Below are 25,054 nucleotides of genomic sequence, written 5' to 3' on the forward strand. Positions count from 1 at the left end.
GATTTGATACTGTGGGATGTGTTTGGGTTTCTGCCATGTCAGTGTGACGTGGGAAGTGAGAGAGGTGATGGTTGGGATACAGGAATGGGTGCCTAATCAGCTACACTCACCTTTAAGGGCAACGATATGAAGTGACTACATTGTATTGTAGAGCCATTTGTGATGTTATGTGGAAGAGGCAAGGGATATGAAATGTACACTTTCCACGAGTGAATATATTTGTAAGTCAGAAAAGCTTTTTAATTCAACACTCAGATTGTGGGTATTTTCGATGGGGAAGTCTGCATTGAAAATCTCTGTGAGGGATTCACAAACATCCATTCTTGGTTTAAATGATACTTAAAGAGCTTTCATGATGACAGCTGTTTAGATCAAAATTATAAAGATTACATTTTCAAAAAACAAAAATCCAGCTTTGTGAGATTCTTCCAGAGTTTGACTTGTAATTTCACACCTTTGCCAAGTATACTGATACATAAGAATGTCATAATAGATCAGCATGACAAAGATCAATTATATTGACACATAAATCAGCATAGCTTGAAAGGTCACAATGACCTAATTTTATCAGTAAAATAGAATATTTTAAGATGATACTAAATTTTTACAAAGACTTCCTATTTTCAATTACTGCTATGAAATGTGTCCAGAATATGTGAAACCTTTGAAGTTTTCATGTTTCTCAGTTCTCGTTTTTACTTCCCCACTGCTCGTGATACCCAGTGTGCAGGAATGTCTTTGCAATTCTATCCCAGCACCCCACTCCTCAACTTACTTGTGTTACATACTCCAGCTCTATTGTTCCATTTAATATGTATGTCTGGACTTCTGTTGGAAGTCTACCAGGTAGTTTAATCAAATTTTTGTAAGTAGTTCATGTTCTTGTCAATGACTGATACTTTTTTAGTCACAATATGTCTCCATTCGTTAGTTTTTGTTTTCCCAAAGGAGAAATGAGAGAGGAAAATGAAATGGATTGAATAAGAGACGAGGATTAATTAAAGATGACCAATGTTTTTGACTTGAGCTTCTGGATGGATGCGAGTACCATTTTCTAAAATAGGAGAAAGTAGACAAGGTGAAGTTTAACTTACAGATGTTGGTGAAATTGGATAAAATCAAGAGTTCAACTTAGGAAATGTTAAGTTTGAATTGTCTCTGTGACTTCAACGCAGAAATGTTACTTAGAAAGTTCAGTATCTGTCTAGAGTTAGAAAAGGAATATTACTAGAAATAAGGATGTCTGATTCGGAGAATAGTTACAGTTATCTCAAGAGAAAATAAAAGAAAGACCAGTGCCTTGGAGAAAGCCCTTGGGATCTTCATCATGATAAATCAATCCTCCCATTAAGTGTGATTTTAATAAAATTTTTACTTTCAAATTTCATGTTATCATACTATTCATGTTATCATGAAAGCCAAATGAAATCCCTTAGGAGTATATTCATTTTTATAAAAATCTGTAGGATAAAGGTGGTTGTAATAAAACTATACTAGGTTATCACCTGTAGTAAACAAGTTACCCCCAAATCTCTCTTAATTTCCAGAGACTTACACAACAAAGCCTCTTACCAGCAGTCTACCTGCAAAGTGTTTTGATTGTTTTAGGTTTTGTACTCTTCTGTAGGTCTTTGTTGGATACGGAAGTCAATAGATAATCCTATAATATTTCATTGACATCTTTAAGGACAGATTCTTTTCATGTTAGACTGGAGGCTATTTAAAACATATTGAATGTAAAAAAAAAAAAAAAGTTAGAGATAACAAATATGCTCATCCATGAAGCCATCCTCAACCTTTATGCCAGTGGGAATGTGATCAAAATTTAAGTACAGTATTTTTGAGGCCAGACCTGGCTTCAGAGTACTACTCTATACCCTGCACATCACACAGAGAAGGTTATTTCAAACTCTGATTTTTAGTTGAAAGGTGAATCCCATTTATCATCCCCCACAATGATTTTAATGTGCAGTTGTCAAACAGTAGTCAAATAACTATTTCATAGAAAGCATTTATTGTGATGGACACTGTATTCATCTGCTAGGAGGTACCATAACAAAATACCACAGAATGGGTGGCTTAAACAATAGAAATTTATTTTCTTATAATTCTGAACGTTGGAAGTCTGAGATCAAGGTGTCAGCAGGTTTGGATTCTCCTGAGGCCTCTCTCCTGGGCTTGCAGATGACTCTCTTATCCCTGTGTCCTCACATGGGCTTTCCTCTGTGCACATTCCTGGTGTCTCTTCCTCTTATAGGAATACCAGTTCTATTGGATTAGAGCCCACCTATTTGACCCATTTTAACTTATTTACCTTCTTAGAGCCCCCAGCTCAAATTACTGTCATTTATGGGGTTAGGGCTTCAACATATGAATTTGAATTGATATTAAATCCAATAAAATGATTATTAAAATATAATCTTTCTCTCAAATACTCCCCAGTCAGTGTAGCACAAGTATATGTATGTATATATTCAATATATGCATTATGTGTATATACACATACGTGTGTATATATGTGTGTACATAGACACATACGTACACACGTATATAAATTATAGAAGTTATTATGAAGTAACTTCTTTATAAGTATAAAGTGTTCTTAGAGTGTAGACATGTATCATTAATAAGTAGAGAAATGAGAGTAGGGACCATAGGAGGATTTAGAAAGGAAAGATAAGAGGACTATATATTTAAAAATAACTAGACACCATACTACAGGATGACAGGTGCCATGTACAAGGGGTAGAGAGAATAGGTTTAAATCTTGGCACCACTGACTGTATAATCCAGATCAATTAGTTCTTCCTATATATAAAAATAATAACTTAAATTTTTGATGGAATTAAGTTATGTGATATAGGTAAAGGGGCCTCAAGTATTCCTTATTATTACCCGTGGGTTAAGTGGAAATAAAAAGTGGGATACAAATAGAAGGACAACAAGGAGTGTACATTGTTAATATTTTCTGAATAATTCAAAAAAATCAGCCTCTCCCAATCTTCTCCCATGAAAGTATAGTAGTAGCTCAGCTGCTCTCCACTAAGACATAATCTGTCATTTCCCAGAGTGATTGATCGCTCACCTCTTCCCACAAGTTGATTGCATTATGGCAGCCCATAAATTTCACTGCTCTTGTAAAGCCTTGGGATGCCTTGTGACATCTCGCCCAGATTTTAAAGCTGCCTCTCATTCACTGAACCACAAAAAGCTAGCCTTGTCCTAGAATGTTCACACAGTAGGAGCTCAGTAAAGGCCAGCTCTCTCAGTACCAAAGCAGCACCAGGAGAAAAGGAGTATCACACTGCCAGAACTCTCTGGTCCCTACCATGAGAGCTGGTTCTGTTCCCATCAAGGAGTTTGGCCTAACATTAATGCAGTTTATTAACAAAAAAACACTGAGCATTATTAATTATATTCCAGACATTGTACTAGATACTATTACAGCTCCTTCAGAGCAGAATCAAAGATTCTCTAAAGCACTGTTTTCGTTAGCCTTCACCTTTTTCACTTTGTGGGATAAGTTGTATATTTATCAGTCTTTTATAGCATTCTCAAAACCCATGTAACCATGCCACTATTAAAACTAGAGTCATTATAAGAATGATTGTATAACAAAGTAAAAATCTCATTCTAAATGGTAATCTGTGCCCTAGCTCTCCAGTCAAACTTAGTAGCTACTAGAATTGTTGGCATAGCTACTAGGGTTGGCTGCACGTCCAGCTATTGCAAAAAGAGAGAAAAACATACCCATCATTGCTGACATGACTTTATTATTTCTAAAAAAGTATAGATTTGGAAGCATTTGAACCTATTAGCTAATTATTATAAGAAAAAGAGTTTAGCATCAAGTATGTGAAACCTATCATCAATAGTGATAGATACTCTACGTTTAAGTGAGCGACACTTTATTATTTCATGTAATGATTCAAATCATTCAGCTGTTTAAGAATGCACTGTTTAGCTAACTCATCCTGGAGGACCAAATGAGGGCAAAGCTGTCAAAATCACATGGTACATAGGGTCAGATTGTACCACTAATAATTTTTATCATAAAATGTTCTTATTATGTTTTATGTTGCAAAACTAGGAACTCAAGAACTTGTACAAATTTGTTTGCATATATTGTTACTTTCTCAAGAAGTTCATTCTTCTGAATGGTAGCAGAAGTCCTGGGTCTCTGTGCAGGCAAAAATAGAGCAGATTCCACAGTGTACCTAACAAACAGGTACACTGCCTCCTAAACACATATTTACCTTTATAAAACGCCTTTGGCCCAAAGTTCAGAATATAAAAATGTCATGCATTCACTAAAAATTCATTTCATCCCAGTGTCCTGATAGCATCTATTCTCTGCTCTGAAGTAATCTTCCTCTTTTCTACTTAGTTATTTAAATTGTCTTTTACAAATTATAAGTTTAAGATTTCTTGGATGTAATATCCAAAATTGAAGAAAATTAAGATGGAAAATAGTTAAAATTATAACACAACTTAAAAGGAAACAATAATGTTGAGTAAGATGCAGGCAAGTCATCACATACTTGTTTTTGAACAGATGTGTTCTGATTAAATGTAGAGGAGAGACATATTCAACCTGGGGTCAGTGTGTAATTGCGAACTTCAGGAAGATCTGGAAGGAGGCTTACTGAGCTGGGCCTGAATTATATTATTATGAGAGAAAACCAATGAGAAACGTTCTCTGCTTTAGAGGATTATTTGAGGAAAAGCACAGAAACACAAGCAAAAGATCAAAGAGAGATGCAAGAGAATAAGTCAGTTTATGTGATAGCTTTACTACCAGGGTGGAAGTCCTAGACTGGACATAACAGACAATGGACCACTTTTATGAATTTTCTTATTCCATGGCTAAAGTCAAACTTGATGATTGATATATATATATATATATATAATAGAGACAGAAAGGAGATGAGTAAGGAAAGAAGAAAGGAAGGATCTGCTCTATTCAAACATTTAACCCAATGTTACCTAGATGCCTTAAAATTTGTAAGGTCTTTTTGTCACATCTAGGTTGGGTACATACAATATTGGCAGCCTTAGGCAGACCTATCAACGCTGCTACATATCCCAAACCCAGGCCCACATGTGGCTTAGGATCAAAACTGTGAGATGTAGTGCTTTCCAAGTCATCTTTCACCTTCAACTTCCTCCTCCTCCTCAAAAAAAAAAAAAAAAAAAAAAGCCTCACTTTTTAAAAACCAGGTTGGATGAACAAGAACCAAGATCTCTATCTTATACTCTCAGCATACCAGACATCTAAATCTTGGGATGAGAATATATAGGTAAGAATGATTTCTAACTTCAGTCCTGTTTCTTCCTTCAGTCCTGTTTCTTCTCTGTCCAGTTTCTTCTCTGTCCAGTTTCCCAGCACCAGAAGAGATGACCATATATAGAGAAACTTATACTTCTTAGGGGAAGGTTTCGTTTTCTTGGAATTAAATATCACACACTATATAGACAGTAGTAATGTGATTACCTGGAATATACCTGACCATGGCAGCTCATAACACAGGAATAGCTCTTAAGAATGTCCTCAATTATATTACTCCATTGCCTTTATGCTGAAGTCACTAGGATATAGATTTTTATATACCTAAGAAGGTGATCTGATAAGGATGTTCTTCAAAATTCTAGCATCATGCTGAGCAAATCTTAGGTGGGCCTGTTGTTTGTCAACCTTGACATCTCTTTCATTTTTTAAGGTAATTAATCACCTGCAGAGATACTAAGGTTTGCCTGGCAATTTTACGTTTTGAGTTGCAACTTTAATAGCACCATCCAGATTTTATTTAAGTGGGAATTCAAATAAACAATTAAAACAGCTAATCATGCCACCTCCGTCTCTTCCCCCTTGATAACAGATGCAGAAAGCATTTCTGCCTTCTTTCTTTTCATCCTTCCCAACATATTCTTCTTTTTTTTTTAAAAAAGTTGACCAGAAGAAAGATACCCTAAAGATATATAACCTAGCATTTGTTAACACTAGAATGTGTTTACAGAAATAAAAAGGATATTACTATCATTAAAGTATACCCAGAGATGATTCATTGGATTAAAAGACCAAAAAAGGATGGTAAAGGTAGTAAACTGAGCTGCAGATTACCAGCTGCAGTTTACTCACAGACATTCAGAATTATAAATGATAACTACTTTGATGAGGTCATTTCCCTGCTAACATCTGTCTATCTTTGCTGATGAAGCACAGATCATATAATCAAATGGAAAGAAGTGAGTCGAATGAGGCCAGAGAAGGTAAATGGAGCATTGTATAATTCAAGGTGTAGTCAATGGAAAAAGACATTTTTTGAGACATGTAAGCCAAGACTCTCTGCATATTGAGCAGTGAGAAATATGTCATAAACCATCTTTCTCTATCAAGGTTTTATATTTGACATTGTCTATATATTCTTTTTCATTGTCTAAGCTTTTTATGATTAAAATGAAAATGAAGAGATTTCGTTGTTTCTTATGTTTTAATAAGTCTGGAAGTAGGGATTCAAATACCTAACAAAACATGTTTTGTTGAATATGTTATTTTGATGATTATATATGTACATATATACATTGAAGTTACTCAAGTAAAATGAATTATTTGTTATAATAATGCAGAATTTCATTTGAAAACTTTTTTTTTCAATTTAGTGATAGCAGATCTGTAATAGAAAAATATCCAGCAAATGGATAGTTTTTTGCAAATATTTGTTCAGTGCTAAGCACTTGGAAATTTTGGCATGGTGATTTTATAAAATTCAAGCTGCTATCGATGATTGTTTGAATTATACAGTGCAATGGATGGCAGCAATTAACCAAGAAAATATGAAGTAAATTATCCAAATAATTAAATCAGAGCCTAAGCTGTAATTACATATTGAAAATCCACTTGCAACATTTAATAAGCTTGTTTTATTTTTTGTTATAGGAAGCTGTCTGGTATCATGTAAAGAAGGCTGACCTAGCAACTAGGGACCCTCAGTTCTACTGTCTGTTCCAAAACTAACCTATTTAGTGTCTGATTTCATCACAGGTTCTTTGGTTTTAAAATAGGAAGGCATTTGAGGAATGCTTAGGCCCTTTCCATCTCAAAAAGTGTTATGAGTCTTTGTAACACCTGTAAACCAACCAGCCACAAAGAGGAAGCTCCACTTTGTCCAACATGTTATGTATTATTTATACTGAAATAGCAGATCACTGGTGTGCATTATAATTAAGACAATCAGTATTTGGACATGCATTGAAAACTCCAGCAAAGTCCTTAGCATGGAGATCACAAGTCATCTCCACATTCATTGAATTGGCTTTTAGAAGTAATTGGCCCAGATAGGTAGGGCAGTATTTGCCCAATACCAATTCAGTGGCAGGGCCAAGGCTGATCTGGAGACCACACTTGGACAAACCACTTTTCTGCATTTCTCCTGGCCAACATGGCAGTCAATAGACATACGTGTTATGTAGAACATTAAATGGAGCCAGTGAAATTGTAGAACCAGATTTTTAGTTTTGTTCAATTTACACAAGTTTAAAAACTATTAACTTGATTTAGTTATTAGAAAACTTTAAAGTATGTTAGGAACTTGGGTATGTGAATCTATTTTTCAACTGTACCTTTTATGAAACCCACAGATCAGGTCTTTCTCATGAAAAATTAGTATCCAAGTTGAGATGTTATACAAATTGAGAATCTGAAACACACTAATCTTTTAAGACAATTACAAAAAAAGCAAAATACCTCATTGTTAAAAATATTTACCCATTGAAAATGATAATGTTTTGAATAGGATGGATTAAATAAAACATTGAAGTTAAAAAAAAAAAACGATTCATTCTGCCCTTTAGTGGCAGGGCCAAGGACGTGAACTTCATGTGGACAACTACTACACAATATGGACAAAACAGTGTTAGATCATTCTTTATTTATGAGCCTGATCTCAGTTCCAAGAACTGTGTTGTATGTAATCCAGCCTCACCTTGCCACTTGTTGCATTAACTAGGGCAAGTTATTTTATTTTTCAAGAATTAGTTTCTTTTTCTATAAAATGGCCCTTGCTTCATAGTATTCTAGAATGACTGAAGAAACTGCACTTTATAGTGGACCTACCATGGTGCTCACCAGACAATAAGTGCTCAGTAACTGAATTCAGTATTATTATGATAAAAAATAATGGTTGTGAAAGGAAAACAGGATAAGAGATGAAGAGTGGCTGACATGGATAATTTAATTCACATCCTCTCCCATCATATTCCCTAAATGATTGCTCTGCTGAGGAGATGGAATCCCTGGAGTTCCCCCCTCCCCCAGCAAATTGGCTCATTTCCATTTGTTTGTGTTTTTTGCTTTCACAATTGTTCAGGAGTATACTCTTAGAGTCTGGTAGGGGTGTGCTTACTCAAGCTTTATGCATTCTTTTTTAAGTTAGACCAAACAGCTTATCTTTGTTCCACAGAACAGCATACAGTACAGAAGAGTGTGGACTATTACAGAGAAAGCCTCTAATTCTGCTTGGAAAGATTAAGGCACTGTTGAAAAATGAACCCTTTGTCTAGCCACAGACCAGGGAAAACACAAGCCCAGAACACTACCTTCTTCCTGCCTTCTGTGCTGCTGCTCCGTGGCCTGCCCGAAAGGCACTGCCACTCATTGACTGCCCAGCCCCTCCCCAGGCCTCAGGGGTGGTGCTGCAGCAGGACTGATAATTCTCTACCATTGGGAAGAGAAGTGGACCCTCCACAACATGTTTGTTTCTGTTTTGAAAAAAACCTACCAAGAGAGTCCCCATATTATTTACCTACGGCAGCTGTATAGAGCGTACAACAAGTTGGAGAATAATTTCAGACCCTTTCAATGTTTTTTTTTATGTTAAAAAGGATCACAGGGGACCCATCTGAGATTTTGGAGGGGGACTTAATAAATAAGCTGGCATCTATCTCTGTTCCCTTGACACCTTAGGCAGTGTGTTGCGTGAGACTGTGGGCCCCAGACCTTCTCTGTGGCACTATTAAAATCAACACACACTGCCTGATTAAATCACAGGTGATTTGGATTTCACGTTGCTGACAGCTTGCTTGGAACTCTCATTTAATCCTTACATTCATCAGAAAACTCGACTGAATTCACCCTCTTTCATTGAGTTTGAGCAATTTCCTGTTATGACCTCAGAGATAACATGCCATCGTCTTAAGATGTTTAGCTAATATGAAACTGTTTTAGCCTGTGGCTTTGCCTTAGGGGAAATGTGCACCACTCTGGCCAACATGAAGGGGAAATCTGCAGCAGTGAGAGCTCGACAGTCTAATTAATTATTTAGAGGTTTCAAGGGGGAAAAAGAAGTCTGGAGTCCCAGAGTTCCCATTTGCAATGCATTAAATAATCAGAATAATAATAAGAAAAAGTAGAGGGAGACTGCCCTGGCTGTCTGGAATGTGTAAGATGTAATTTAAGGGCCAAAATTAGAAATAACCTAGGATCTTAAAGACAATTTTAAGGCTGAAGGTTATGGGAAGGCAGATCCTTCTAGAATTGTAATACTATTTTTTCCTCCTTTTGTCTTTATTTTTATATCTTGAAATGTCTGCAGAGCTTCACATCCTTGCTTCCTAAATTGCCTTCATGTATTAGAAGTCTTTGGCTGGGCATATAATTAAAGAGTCCAAATGTGAACACCAGGGAGAAAGGTGTCTAATAAAGTAAGTGGCAAATGTGAATTAGTTAAAAGTAGGTCACGTCATACATTGTAATAGCCTCCTTTGGCATCTCTCCTAACTTAGGAGATAAAAGTAATGAAAGGATGCTGCACACTTAGATCTGAGAAAGGCGTTTGTTATAGTGCTACATTATAAGTGCCTATAAATTAGATAAATAGCTGAAAGAAAACCTGGTCATAGAGAGGAAGCATAATCAGGAAACCCAAGCCCTCTAAGTAGAGAGCTGCAGGGAGTCCTAAGGGGTCAGTATTAGCACATGTTAAGTATTTTGTTAATGACATGCTCACATCTGTGGAAGACATTTTCTGATACCAGAATCAAATTATCCAGGAAACACACGGAAAGACAGAGCAACCTGTGGAGTTAACAGTAGTGAGATGAAAGTCATAATGAATGTAAACTAATGTTAAGATAGAGAATACAGAAAAGACAAATGTAACGGAGTACCTGGTTGAAAAACTGAATTGAAGACACATGTATGATATCTATGGCAATTAATTTTGTATGGCTCTTATACTTTAGAACAATTGCATGCATTAGAGAAATAACAGGAACCATAGATATAGACATACATTCACATAATAGAGTTTTTTTCCGTATACTTCCAGTATGTGAATAATCAGTAGATGAACATTAAGAAATAAGAACAGATACTTGATAGAAGAAGAAAGACAAAAATGGCTAATAAGCATGTTTACTACTCTTTAGCTATTAAATAAATTTAAATTAGAAATCTTTTTTACTAAAAGTAAGAAAAAATGATGAAAATAGTAATAGCAAACATCACTTACTACATACAAGACATTGTACTAAGTGACATATTAACTTATTTAATAATCATCACACTCTTAGGAGGCAATGATTATCATAGGCTTTTATGAGTGAGGGAGGAGTGGGGAATGAGTAGCATAAAGACACAAAACTTACGATGAAATTAACAATTTGAACTCAAGTAGTCTGGTCCCAGCATTTGTGCTTTAGTTTATGACTTTGTGCTACAACTATCCAGTGTTTCTGGAGTTGAGAAGATAAAGGCTACATCACATATTTTAGATTGAGACTATAAGCTATGAATTGGTTCTGATCTAATTAAGGAAAATTCACATGAGACTCTGATACGGGACAGAAGTTCAAAAGTTTAGGTCCATGGTCCATTCATTGAGATCAGTGATTCTTGATGTGTTGTCTCCACAAGAGCAACACAGCGGTACCTGGGATTTTGTTACAGGAGAAAATTCTTAGAACCTAGCTCAGATATATTGAATCAGAAATTGGCATTAGAGCCTGGTGATCTGTGTGGTAACAGTTTCTCTGGGAGATTTCTGGAACACTTTTAGGTTTGGGAGTCACTACTAGATAGCACAAGCTGTTTCCTATTGGCAAATTAGATCATTGCAAATCAAAGAAATGTGTTCTTTAAATTTCCTAAACTCATATGCAAGATTTGAAAAACAGCTCATTGTATTGCTATATCCCAAACTCCTCTTTCCACCAAAAAAAGTTTCCAATATTACAAAGCAAAAGACAAAAATTCTTAACTTGACCTAAAGAATCTTACTTTCTCATTCCTCTCCCTTCCTCTCTAGGCTCCTCTTGAACTAAGCTCATCTTGGCATTCTTCATTCCAGCCACAGGTGGTTCAGTCCCCTGAGGCCACGTCATTTCCCTCCACAGGTCTTTCAGCATGCCTTCCCCAAAGTTAATAATAATTTTGACCTTCTTCTCTACTAAACCCAACTCAGTCTTAGATTTGAACTTAATGATCATTTCCTTAGAAAATCCTTCACTGACAGCTGTGACTAGCAAGTCCTCTTATTTTTTGATTTTATACCTAAAATGACCTCTCTTTCGAAGCCTGTATTGTGGTTGCATTTGTATAGGTACTGATATGATTAATGTCTTGCCCCTCGAATGGACTGTGAGCTTTGTTTGGGTAGGTACTGTAAGTGACCTTTGATCATATGACGATTCATTGAACAAATGAATGCATGCATTACTTCCTTTGTATTTCTTTAAATTCTAAGCATGCAATGATTTATGAATTAAAAAGTTGATGTCTTTTGCCTTTTCAAGAATTAATAATGAAGTGTCTGTGTAAAGATTTTCTCAAATTTTGTGAAAACAAACAAAAAATCCTTGTCATTTAAAGTATTATTCATGGTGTTACCTACCTTTCCTACTATCAGGTCCCACACAATGCAGTTCTTTTTGGAGTACCTTTATGGAAATCTGAAGAAAATTCTGTACCCTCTCCTCAAAAAAAAGTCTACTTTGCATATAATTTCAAAGAACTCACAGACACCCTGAAGTCCAGATAAAAGTATTTTTGCATAATTTTGTCCTGTGAAATTTTCATTCTTCCGTATTTTGAATTATGTTTTACTGATAGTTATTAATTTAGTAAAAGGACTATAAATCTTAAATTAATTAAATTAAAATGTTTTTGTGACTATACACGCTTTTTCATAAAATGAAAAATTTCAAATTTGCAATATCCTTAAATTGCAAAAATAGATACATTATGATTACTATTTAAAAATTTTATCATTTGTATTATTTTTTCACTTTATTGGAATCAATCTTTGGGACAAGTAGTATAAAAAAGGCATGGCTAAATAAATAAAATTTTTAGAATTTTAAAACTTCAAAAGTACAAAAAACTTTAGATGTTAACTGTCCAAATATTTTATTTATACATGATGGAACTGAGATCTAAATGTGATAATTGACTCATTAGAGATCAAACAATTAGGAAGCAGATCTAAAATTAGAGCTCAGTTCTATGACATTTGATGACAACATTTAAAAAATAAATTGGAGACAGATGTACTTTATCAAATGTTAGAATCCATAAAACTTAAAATAAATTACTCTGAAAGCTGTTTAAGAAGACTTAAGTTATTCAGGGCAGTCTCATTGGAATGGGACTTTGAAACTATGTGTTCCTTTAGGAATGCGTCCTGTTTTTGATTTTAAGAGTTTATGTTCTTGACTACATATGTTTTGGTATATGTCATTAACATACTGTTCTTAGAAATGTAATTTCTTGTTTTCCATATTTAAGGTAAAATTACTCACCTATAGTTAAATAAACAACACTGGGGTACATAAGAAAATAAGTGAATGTGAGAAAAGGAAACACAGATGTACTTCTACAACAGAGTTGGAATTAGGACCAAAAAGTTAATGATACCGTTAATGATGATAACTATTTACCATGTATCAGATACTTTAGATAATTTATTATATTCTATTCTTCAAAGGAAAGCAGATACTATTCTTTGTATATAGGAAAAAAATGAATTGTCAAGAGCATAGCTTTCCCATAGACATAATTGTTAAGTGCTGCAGATCTGGCCGGTGTTGAGAAAAGCTTTTTTGAACCACTCTGCTACACAAACTATTTAGTCATGTGAGAAAATCACAATTTGGCCTCAGTTTCTTTATAAAACATTAGAATTCTATGCTTCTGCTTAAGTGATATGTGTGAAATATGTAAGTCAGTCTAACCTATAATCTTCTCCTGGAAGGCAGTGGTTCTCAGACCTGGGCATACATAAGAATCCAAGGAAAGCATTTTCAAAATGCCTTCTCCTGAGCACTTACTGCCAGAGATTTGGATTTAGGACTAGTGTGGGGCCCAGTAATATGCATTTTTATATCCACATCCAGGAGTGATGGTGGTCCCAGTGCCCTTGTAATTAAGAAAACTATTAGAACTAAACTATTTTAAAAAAAACCCCAAACATTAGAACATTAAAAATAAGTGTTACAAAAAGGTTCACTCCCTAGCTCTAGGAATGACCATCTATAAACTCTATCCTCGACAGGTATGACACAGATTATTCACACAGCTATTTTATCAGAAAAGCACCAGAGTATTTGTTCTGAGTAAAAAGGAAATCTGTGCTATATGTTATAATAAATGGTAAATAGGTAGTAAATCGATGTACTGTGTATACTTCAAAATTAATACTATCTGTGTTCTAAGGTGATACTGTATTATCTTTGAGACCTCAGTAAATGAAATTTTTTTAAAAAAATGAATGACAGAAATTAAATATGGTTCAAAGAGGTTTATCCTTTTAAAAATCAGTGTTACATACAGAGGTACAGGAATGAGAAATTTTCATCTTTTTGTTGAAATATGCATCTAAATTAAAGGGCATATAGGATTTTAAAATTTGATTTGCTTTCAAATTGACATGAGTTTATGCTAACTGTGCTTGTCTTTAAAAACATAATTCAAATCATTGTATTACTTAACTTAAAATCTAGTGATTTTATTGAAAAAAAAATAGTATAAATATGTCACTACTTCCCCTGGGTTTTTAATGTAAAGTAAAATGTGGAGTTAGGACACATCATTCCAGTATAATAATCATACCAATTATAGGAATATTAAACACAAAAAATTGTTTTATAGGTAGTTTAACCTACACTTAATGTGTGTGATCATGGACTTGAATAGTTGCTAGTTGATGCTTTTCAACAATTTAAAGTAACCCATATTGCTTCCATCACACTCCTTGTCTCTTGCTTGGTATTTACATTCAAGCTAACATTTTTCCCACAAAATCTTAGATGCGGTTATTCTTGATTTAAAATAACTACCTTGGTCAGGATACTGACAAAATATGACAAGAACAGGAGGATGGAGTGTCTAGTAGTATTTGTCTTTCAATGTGATTCAAATTTATTTAATTTAAATATACTTTGTATAACCAAAAGTAATTACGTTGCAGGAAGATATACATGAAAGGAAATGAATCTTACTTTGAAATTTGGTGTTATTTTGATTTGTACCCTGAGTCTATATTATACTTTTAAATGTTTGTTAGAAAAAAAGTAGTAAATTTTTTGAAGCATAGAAATACTTTATGACTTACTGTTGAATATACCTTCATATTGTCATTTGTCTCACAAGATATTTTAAATCAAATCTCCAAAGTTACATGTAGGAGAGGTTTCATATACTGTCATTTTAGTTATTCTTCATTAATTACAACAAAAAAAGTATATATACCTAGTTATAAATCAGATTTTAATGTTCATTTCAGAAATTGGAAATATATTTTAAATATTTTTGCATTTAAAATATTTATTTTTAATATTTAAATAACTAAAGATTTAATGTATTTACATACATACAGATTTTTGTATTTAACTAAAACCAGAGTAAGCCCTAAAATTTAAAGAATGGGTATTGTCCATATATCACATATAGAAGTGTGTTGTGTTTATATATTTAAACGTATATCCTTAACAATATACTATAACCTTTTAAATGTTTATAGATTTACCTTAAGAAGTGTTACTATTCAGAATATTTTAAGGTAAATTTAAAATCTAAGCAATGTAAGTGAGTTATAAAATTTCATGCAGTTTACAATGGTAGCAGTGATTATTTGTATCTTGAATCTTATCTCAAAACAGCATTTTAATGTTCATGAAGTCAGTTGAGAGAGAGCACAGATTGCTCTAGGTCAGTAAAGAAACTATTTCACAATTGTAGCTCTCTCTGAATAGCTTTGTATTCTCTCATTAAGAACAACAGTACAGAAAATCATTTACTGCTCATTTTACAAGGCACATAATATCCTGTGCATGCTTAGGCAGCTATATGGTGATTTACAAATCAGGACAGGCATCAAAATTACTGAGCTTAGAAAATAATTCACAGTGTCAATGTGAATAAATTTTTAGATTTTAACAATATATTTAGCCCAATAAAATAAGATTCTTTATTCATGAACGAATTTGAAAGGTATTCAAGCAGGACTCCTAAACCATTTACTCTGAATTATTGTTTTTATTATTTTAATACCATTTCCATGTCACTTTGTGGTAACCTTGTGATTGCATAACAAAAACTAGAAAAAGAGATCAGTGCAGGGCAGGATGAAGAGTTATAAATCAACAAGGGCATTTTTTTGCCTTTTAAAGAAGGTAGGGGAAATTTCTGTTACAGTTGCTTTAATGCCTTGAGATTTCATATAAAAATGAGCTTAGGTGATAATTTTTTTTAAAAATTGAATTAAAAACAGCATACAAATCTATACACACATATATGTATGTTTTTGTGTGTGTATATATACTTAACTGCAACTAAGATGAAAATTATCTCTGCTACTTATGAATTTGGAGAGAACAAGGAGATCAGAGAAATGATATAGGAATTAAAATAAACAACCATTATTGAAATAGTAGATTATGGGAGGGAGGGTACAGCTCAGTGGTCGTGCATGCTTAGCATGCACAAGGTCCTTGGTTCAATCTCCATTACCTCTGTTACATAATAACAAAATAAAGAAATAAAGCTAATTACCTTCCCCCTAAATTTTTTTTTTTAAAAAACACTGAAAACATAAATTTCCAATTTTTCAAAAAAATGGAAAAGCTTAAGTTACTATTTAACCTATTGCTTTTATTTAAATCTTTCCATTTATGAAAAGGATTTTCTTAGCAAAACCAAAGATAATTAAATATAATGATCACTAGCGTATGACTCAATTTGTGGTTCTGTTTAAGAATTAAAAAGAAAATGCATCCCTCTCTACAGTTTTAATAAGAGTGTAAGATTATACACACAACTAAAGTATTCCGTTGCAACAATATTTTCTACTTTTGTGTTGAATGTATCGATGCACAAAATGATTCACTTAGTGGTAGGAAAGAAAAAAGCCACAAATAAACATATACTCATTTTGCTACTTGTAGGCATTTGAGAACACTTAAATCTATTGAGTCCATTTCTCATCCTTTATCCCATGTTCCTTGACAACATGACTTGGTCTTTCATAAGAAATTATTTCACTACTGTTATGATGATAATAGTAGGTGTTATTCAAAATTCAATTTCATGTTTAATCCAATAGACATAAATCTATATTTGTAAACACAAAGCCAGTCTTCGTGTTTACAAATATAGACAAAGCATTTGAAGACTAAGAAAAAAGGAGCAGAGGGCATGCTTTCAGGTACTTCTCATATTTACTTGTCTGCTCATAAAACCAGTCTTAATTGTACCTTAGGAATGCAGACCGCAAGTACTTTCCTGATGTGCCTATAGGGCATGTGAGAAGGGGAGGGAGGAATCCTTGTGTTCGCTTTGTTTCTCAATTCCACAGCATTTTATTAGAAATTTGCTAGTACTCATGTGCTGCTCATTAGATAGAATCAAATTGTTATGAGAAATGTATATATATGTCTGGAGGAAGAAGCCTCACTCTATTACTTTGCATTTAAATTTTGTACCTTAAGTTAAAGCTGGATTAATTTTATGGTTTGCAGCAAATAGTGGCTAAGTGACTCTATTTGGGGAATAAAAAAGAAATGGTATTAATGATGTTGATTCTGCCATATAAAATCTGGAATGCATTTTCTTCTCAAAATGGCTTTCAAAACATCTACCAGTGTACTTAATATTATGGTGCTTTTTTCTTACTGGACTCAATTTATAGATATATAATAAGTTAATTCAGAATTCTGCAGACTTTAAATTTATGGTTCTGTTAATGCCATCAATTTTACAAAGGAGTATTTTCTATAATATCTTCTATGTAAATATGTGAATATTTGTACATTTTATACTTGCAGCTACTTATAATAATAACTTGAGTTTTTCTAACCAAGGCTTAAGTATCCATTTTTTCTACTTTTCAGTTAGAAGTGTTGTCTGAAAAGCTATCCCAATATTTAGTATGTATGAGGTCCCATGCAGGGTACAGATGGCATCTTAACCCCATCCATATGTTTAAAGCATCTCCTTCATTTGGAAGTCTTACAGGCACCAAAACAATCATGGAAAGAAGTGGTCTTTAAATTTCAATTTTATCAAAATAAACCAGATCTCCTGTGTCTAAAACCTTTGCCAAGAATGAATTTTCTTCAGCAGACAGTAAGCCAAACCCATTTTTAAAGGCCAAGGAAAAGACTGATAAGTATGCATTAGATTATATGAGAGTTAAATTGAATTATCTTTGTTTTGGTTGTGCTATTTTTATTTATGCATACACTCTCTTGAGTATTATAAAATAACTTTCAAATAGCTTGTGTCTGTTTCTGAGAACTTTTGGATTTTACTCTCTTTATTTGATTATTTGTTATGCTGTTATATAGTATATATCATAAACATGTAATAGCATATAAATATATAATGCATTACCTATTATAAACATAATAACATGTAAGCATACTATATATTGCATGTTATAAACATGTTCATGAAAATATCTGAGATAAATACGTACTAAATGTAAGCATATATATATACATATACATCAGTATTTTATCAAAATCTTAATTAGTAATAGTTTTAATATGTAAAAGTAATTTGTTTTTTAGATTTTGTTTTTATATATGAGGAGGCATCTACTTTGATAAACCTAATATTATGTGCATTTTCCTAGTCAAGATCTAAGTGGAAATGACCTATATTAATAGGTTTCCATTTTATCAGAATACAGTCTATGTTTAATAGTGACATGAACTGTCAATGATTTATTAAGCTCCTAAATTAACATATATTAACACACTCATAAGCCACAGTTATTTCCATAGACTGAAGTTGGGTGGAGCATTTTATAGTAAATGTGGTTTTAGCTGAGTTTCTCTTCTCTTAGTGGGATCATTAAGCATTCAGAACACACAAATAACTTTTTAGAAAATTATTTTTGTTTCCTGAGCTGTAATTCTACAACAATTCAAACTTCATATGATTTTGAAAACAGGTTAAGATTTGCTGAGAGATGGGTAGAGGGAATCTCCATTCAGTGATGACAATTTTTTGAATGATATAACTCAAAGAGAAAATTTAAGGAGTGAAGGAATTTTCAGATTAGAATTTTGCATCTAAGAAAAATTTTGCCCCAAGCACCTCCTAATAAGCCTCCCTAAAGAAATTGAGGTAAACATGCCCATGTTGACCACTGAAGTGTCTTGGAAAGGAAAGGAGTTAGTTGAGTCCTAGTTCCAGTTTGGAGACTTAACTTACGCCTCTGCTAGTTCTAAAATGAATAAAAGTAATTGTTTATGGTATAGGAAAATGTAGAAGAAAGCTTATAGAAAAAAAATTATTCCTGGGAATGTGTTCACTCTTTCCATGAGACATTCCTACATGCCCGCGGTGGCTTTCAAAGCTAAACTGGTGAAGCATGAGGGGATTACAGTTTTATCAACAGCCTGATGCTGCACCAGCAGCAGGTGCACTGGCTGCATGACCAGCAAGGCCACTGGTGCCACAGAACCTGAGTCTCTGACCGTAGTCACTCTGTGTTAACACCATTATTGATGGCTATCCAGGCAAGATAGCAGTTGCCAAGGAATGAGCTGAAGTACTAGATGTTGCTTTAAAAACATAGAGGAAAGAAAGAATGAATTAAAAAAAAAAAGACCCGGATTCAAGCGCTTGGCTCATTTCTTATATTACGACTGCCAAATGTAGCCAAAGCAGCCGTGAGAGCTGCTGCCACTCCAGAGGCAGACACGCCGCGTGGAGGAAGTTGGAAAGACTGAAAAGTCAACGCTGAAACTGAAAGCAAAGTGCCAGTTCAGATGCTGAATTGTGCAAGAACAGGATGTTTTCCTTTCCTTTTTTCACAATGAGGCATTTCTTTTACTCCCTCCTGTTTTGATCAAAGACCAATATTCTCAACTCTCAGTCACCAAATTGCTATGGTTTTGCTACGTGTTTATATTTTGCTACATGTTTATACAGTACTTCTTGGTGTATATGCTTATTAACATAGATTTACTCAAAAAATAATTAAACATTAGAACGTATGGTAAATAGAATGGCAGTCACTCATGAACTCAGGCCCAAACATCAAATGCGAATATTTTGCCATATTTTACTCAGGTTTTAAAAATGAAATAAGCTGAGTGATATCCCTGCCATATGTATCTTTGAATTTTATACATTAATATGTTCTCATGTTAATATAAATTATTTATTTGAAAATGTATATTATTGATTTTGTTCTCCGTACTGTACCCCTTGCCTAGAATAAGAGCTTCTGCATAAAAGATTCTCCAAAAGGGAATCAAAATTTTTGATTGAATGAGTGCTAATGCACTGATAAATTATCCCTTTGCAATTTTCTGTTTCATTCAGTAAAATGTTTTTGATATTTATTCATGTTCAGGCTCTTCAGGTGTTAGGTAGTAATCCAGTGTGTGACTATACAGCGGTTTATTTAGTCACCCTAATGTCCATTTAGAATGGTTCTATTTTTTCTTTTCTTTTTTTTTTTTTAATATGTCAAATAGTATCCAATAATCTTTAAGTCAAAATTCCAAATTAAGGTGACCGTCAGTACGTTGATGCCGTGTTTAATATGTGCAGTGTTTCTTGCTCAATTAGAAGACGTTAAATTTCTTGGAATAATAAATGTTACTCCATTTTCATCATTATTGCCAATAATGTCATTCAATAAAGGTTAAATGGATTTCTTAGGTAAAGAAACTCTCACTTAAAAAAAAAAAAACTTCAGAGGACATATAATTTCAGTCTCCTAGGGGAATACATATTTCCTGATTTGATCCTCCATAATAATAAGACCTTGACTTACATAAAGTTGTTTAGGAGTTCAAAACAAGAGGAAGTCTGATGTTTTTGAATACCTTCATCTCAGTGCTTACAAGCAGCATTGGAGATACATCCATGAACAAAACCATCTGTTCATCTTTTCATTCATTCATTCAGTAAAAATATTTTATTCCTGTCCTTTTTAGTGTTGAATGCTAAAATGTTAAAGGCAAATAATATATTTTAATTTTAATTTTTTTCTAATTTTAATTTTTCTAATTTAAGACTCAAATTTACAAAATATCTTGCTTCCACTTACTATGTCAGCTTTATAATTTTAAAGTGGCATTTCTTGATTATAAGCAGGAAGTAAGCAAGAAAGAATAAAACCATTTGGTAAGGAGGTGATAATAATAATCAGGAAAATTCTGAAGATAATTTTGCAAAATACTTCAGATTATAGGTGAAAAAACAGGTTCAGTGAGACCAAAAACATCCCCATAAATGTATTTCAACCTTAGTACTTGAAGCTGGGTAGTGTTCACTATGCACAGATGAATTTTTGGCTTAAATACTGTAGATGCTTTGGGAAGGAGCATGGAATCCAAACATCTAGATGTGAGTCTGACTACTGGTCTTATGAACCTTCTCATAACTGTTAACTATGAAATCAAAACAATAATACCTACTTCAACTCAGAAGACATGCATAAAGTATTTAGTGTAATTCCTAACACATGGTAGAAACGTAACAATTGCTAGCTCCCTTTTTATTAATTTCCATATTTTACAGCCTGTTCTAAAATATGCATGCACTCCTCTTTTTCCTCTATTCACCCCCACCCCGGGACTAAATGGGTAACAAATGCACAAAACAGACACTAAAATGTGGTTGCTATACTTTGTTCTTGTTACACTACTTTTACCCTTGCCCAAATCCTAGAAACTTGTCCACATGTAAATATGCCACAGTCTCCATTTTATTCTTCATTGAGAAGTTATGTAATGTGGAGAAATACTTAATTTGTGACTTAATAACATTAATTCTAAGAAAGTTATTGTACAAGAAAGGCAATGATGTCCTTACAGTTTATAGTCAAGATTCCTTGAAATGTGAACACAGCACTGAACTGAAACATTTGGTTTCTGTCGTCTTGCTCAATTTATAAACTGAAACTGGTGCTACAATATCACACGGGAAAATAAGATTTTTATTTATTAGAAAATTATTAGACAACACAACTGTGCCAGAATGTTGAAAGCACCAAGCAAATGAACTTAATAAATTATTAAAAACATGAAATTCTACTGGGGTTAAGAGGAGGACAGTATCACATAAAATTCATTCAAACAGGAGCAAACCTGGCAGGATACCTGCAATAAAACCTGCTCATAGTAATACTGATTTTCAGGAGTTGAGTCAGAAGACTAGGCTGAAAATTTGATAATGAAATCAAAAACCTACCTACCCACACCACAATTGTAGATCTTTTATGGCTTAGAAAATGATTCCAAATATTGGAAAAACAGAATTTTTATGGAGGAAAAACAATTTCGTTAAAACAGGAGACCCAAACTAAACTGTTCAATTGATGTTACTCAGTTATGAGACAGAAAATACAAGGAAGAGAAACACTGGAGTTTCCTAAAGATATGAAATTGTGCATTCCAAAAATATTTATTTTCATACAACATTTTGAGAATGAAGCCGCATCTTTAAAATCTGTATTTAGCTGCAATTAAACTAAAAATAGTAAATACTTCAAAGCAAGGCATGACAAATTTCAGTTAGTCAAGTAAAATTGTAATAAGACTGAAATAGGACTGTAATAGGACTAATTTTTTGCATCACTAATAATATGTGATCTATTATATTTTAATACTTCAATCATAGTGTATTAGGTGTTTCAAGATACGAGGAAAGCCAGTAGTTTTGTTTCTCCTTAGAGAAACAAACTGTCAGCAAAATAGCTTTTTAATTTTTGTTTTGAAGAGTAGGGTAGATAAGCGCCATTTTCAACTCTCTTGATGTCTGTGTACAGGCCAGCATGACTCCTTGAACGAAACCTCAGATTTATATAGGACCACTGGAAGTCACTAAGGGGTTCTAAGGGCAATTCTCATTTTCCTGGGAACTTAAAAAAGAGAACAGATTTCCAAGGCTTTGAGTCAAGATTTCTGTTTACTTATGGAGCCACAGAGGACAGAGGCAACTGGAAATGAAGCAAGTGACTAAAATCTCCCCCATTAATTACTGATCCCAAAGGACTGTCATACGTGATGATTGCAGTGGTGCCACAGATGTCAGGAATCACAGAACAGGGGCCTCCCTGATTATTGTGACCACGCTTCCCTTACTGACAGAACCAGTATCTTAAATGAGCAGAGCTGTTTAGTATTCATTCAAGTCTTTAATTTGTCCAAGAATATTTTAACAAAGTCCGCCCCTGAATTCCTTTAGCAACATTTAGTCTTTTCAGTTGCTTGTTTTGCCTTTATGATAAGATTGTTAATAATTTCAGGGCTGGATATGTCTTTAGTCTCTATGCACATTACTGCTTAGCATGATTTTGAAAACTTAGTTGTTCAACACTATTAGGTGAAATTTGCATGTAAATAATGTCGAAAGTCTATTGTATTCTCTTTCTTTTTTTGCATTTTTTATTGTAAATATATAGAACAATATTTAACATTTAATCATTTTAGGTGTGTAATTCTGTGGCATTAAGTACGATCACACTCTTAGGCATGCTCCCTTAAAGCAGTTGGAATTTAATGGTAATAATTATAGCATAAAAATCTTAGAGATGAGATATGCGTCAAGGAGATGAGAAGTCCCAGAGGAGAGTTTAGCCTGGATAGTCCCTTGGTCCTTCATATGAGAAGACTAAAGTTAACTGAGACAGCAAACATTCTTCAACATTGTGCAGTCCTGTCCCTATATCGATACTCCTATGAACTTTTTGCTTGATTTAAGAAGTTTATAGAATCTTTATTCTACACTTTAACTGCAAAATATTAGTAAGACGTGATGAATTTATCTTCAGAACATCAAATCATGTATTTATATACATGTGTTCATTGGAAATAATTTTAATATGCATGCTTATATGTTTTTCTTAAACCAGGAAAATATATTGGTGGATCTTTAAAAATACCTGCATGTAAATACTTAGATATTATAAATTGCAGGAAAGGAGGATCAAAATATATGAGGTGTACTGATGTACTAATTCATGATTGGAAAATGAAAACTACCCTAGCATGGTAAGAAACAACTCACCTAAGACATACTTGTCTTATTTCTAAATGTGAACTTCGAACTTTGTGAAGTACATATGTTGAATAGTTATTCTGCTGAAGAGTACTGAAATGTAATATAAAAAAGTACTTAAATATTCTATAAGGATGCAAGATATACAGCCCAAAGTTTCACATACATGTAGACCTAATTTATGCCAATCAGGGCACATCTGGCAATTTTAGGAGCCAGACAAGGATTCACTAGCCATTATGCACAAAACAGTTAACTGGGTTATGGTGCTTTTAATTGCAGATGGTATCATGCCATCTTATTCATACTTCATGGAGTTCTTATGTTTATGCTCATTGAATAGCACAGTTTATAATTGCTTATAGAGTTGTTTAATTTCCATTTCATTTGAAAATGTCAAATCGTCTGAGCAAGTATGTGGCAGATCACAGAAAGAAAAGAGGACTGTGGGAAACGAAAAGGCTTTAGTGTCTAACAGCTGAGGAGACTGATGGATGTCATTCAAACTTCTCATCTCCTTCTTCCACGTCTTTCAAATTGAGTACCTCCAAAGAACCTTTGCCCTTTGTCTCCTTTTTTCTTAGCTCATCGATTTCTCTGAAGCAGCCAGGGTCAATGAGGCACACAGTTTCTAACTGTTGATTGTAGTCTTCGATTTCTACAACCTTGATCAGAGGCTTGAGTTTCTCTTTTAGCTTCTTCTCTTCGTTCACTGGAAGAATGAACCGAAGTCTCATGTGAGCGCGTTCTATCTTCATTTTCTCCTCCAACTGCTTTATCACTTCCAAAGCCTGCTGTTTGGTACTCTTGTTGGGCTTGACTGAATAGTGGATGTCCTTCATGGCTCTCTCGATAAGGATGACGGTGTACGGCCTCTTTGTTTCAGGGTTCACACATTTGTCAGCCACGATAGTTGCAATGTCCCTAAACATCTGCTCCAGCTGTGTGTGCCGTTCTTTATCTGACACCTGAACCTCTCCTTTCGTCAAAATCTGTTTACAGATTTCAGTCTGGTCATCTGTTCCGAATGCACTGATGAGATCTTCCTTCCTTGCAACCTGACCTTTAGAAACGTTTACAAACACTGAGTGGGTCTGCAGAACTTCATCAAGGTCTTTTAACACGCCGCTCCGCCAGCCGACGACCTTGTTTTTGTAGCAGGCGATTTCGAAGCGCTTCCCGGCTCGCTTCATCCGTACCACGGCCACATTGGTTAGGCGGATCTGGTTGGTGGGGGTGAAGATTGACATTGTGGCTGCTCACAGACCAAGGTCCAACGAACCAAGGCAGACCTGCGCCTCCGGCCTGAGGGCCACCGGCGGCTCGATGTAATCACCCGGCGGCGCGCAGCACAGCAACGCCCGCAGACTGCCCTATAAGTGAAACAATTGTTCATGTTTCTGCCAACCAGTTTGTCTAGGAAAAAAAATACTTTGAAATATAACTTGAAGCACATTTTAGGCTATTTGCATTAACTATCTTTAAGAAGGGTTTAGAGTATTTTAAGAGACTGACATTTAGAGTGCATAATCTTTC

The 25,054-nt window shown here is 34.1% G+C and overlaps 1 protein-coding gene and 1 pseudogene across 2 annotated transcripts in view; one reads left to right on the forward strand and one right to left on the reverse strand.

The window, feature by feature from the left end:
- The window catches only part of CADM2 (cell adhesion molecule 2), a 948,596-nt gene that overhangs the window by 509,617 nt on the left and 413,925 nt on the right, over nt 1-25,054 (forward strand). The gene's annotated exons all lie outside the window — the stretch shown is intronic.
- LOC105077955 (ribosome maturation protein SBDS pseudogene) lies at nt 23,912-24,926 on the reverse strand (annotated as a pseudogene).

The sequence above is a fragment of the Camelus bactrianus genome, chromosome 1, assembly GCF_048773025.1.
Source record: "Camelus bactrianus isolate YW-2024 breed Bactrian camel chromosome 1, ASM4877302v1, whole genome shotgun sequence".
In the NCBI taxonomy this organism is placed as follows: Eukaryota; Metazoa; Chordata; class Mammalia; order Artiodactyla; family Camelidae; genus Camelus; species Camelus bactrianus.